The sequence below is a fragment of the Phragmites australis genome, chromosome 14 (assembly GCF_958298935.1).
Source record: "Phragmites australis chromosome 14, lpPhrAust1.1, whole genome shotgun sequence".
NCBI classification, from domain to species: domain Eukaryota; kingdom Viridiplantae; phylum Streptophyta; class Magnoliopsida; order Poales; family Poaceae; genus Phragmites; species Phragmites australis.
The window spans coordinates 27,456,617-27,457,500 of NC_084934.1; positions in this window are offsets into that span (position 1 = coordinate 27,456,617).

The following is an 884-nucleotide window of genomic DNA, read 5'->3' on the forward strand; positions in this document are numbered from 1 at the left end:
TTAATACCTTCGTCTCACTGCCTCCCGTCCTGGCTTGTCGTTGTTACCTGTTAAGCCACTCCAGATGATCAATCCTTGTGCAGGGTTCTGCACGACCTTATCCAGCCACCCTCATCAGAACCGAGGGAGGAAGGTGATAAGCCACGGACTGACCGCACGTACGCCGCGTCCTCATCCCAAGTCACCCACGGTCGATGGCGGCTGCGTGCACCTCTCATGAGTTGCAACTCAGAACGTAACTTCAGTCGGATAGCCAGCAAAAAAGCCCGCGAGCCTCGGTCGGAAAGCGACTCGGCACTGGCCGGCGGCTGACCACCAACTCGTGGGCGGCACCGCTCGAGCGGCGCGGGGCAGGGAGCCTTCGCGGCACAGGGGAAAAGAAAGGCAGCATGTACGTGCGTCCAGGGCTCCAGGCCAGCCATCGGCAAGCAGGGCGCCTGATCGCGGATTCGCAGGGCTATGCCCGAACAATAAAATTCCACTAGTACCTGTGAACGTAAGGTTTATCAAAATTATTTATTTGTGTTAAATTATATTAGAGGGATATGTAAACAAAATTATAAAATATGTTAGATCATCTACGTATAGATGAGTGTCAATAAAAAAATTTGATAATTGATATAGACCGTAAGTAAATAAGACATGTGGAATTGTATTTCTAGCTCTATCTTCTTCAATCCAACAAGAGAGAGGTGTGACCGATTCAAGGCGTCTTTCTCGGTATGAGAGAGTTGCGTGTTTTGCTTGATACGACATCGACACGGTAGAGAAACCGTGTCTTGGTATCCGTCAGCGGCAGTTGCTCGGAGTAAGAATATTCTTTTCTGCAGTCAGTAGTGAGTGTATCTGTCACCCTCTATATTTTTAGGACGTGTTTGGTTCAG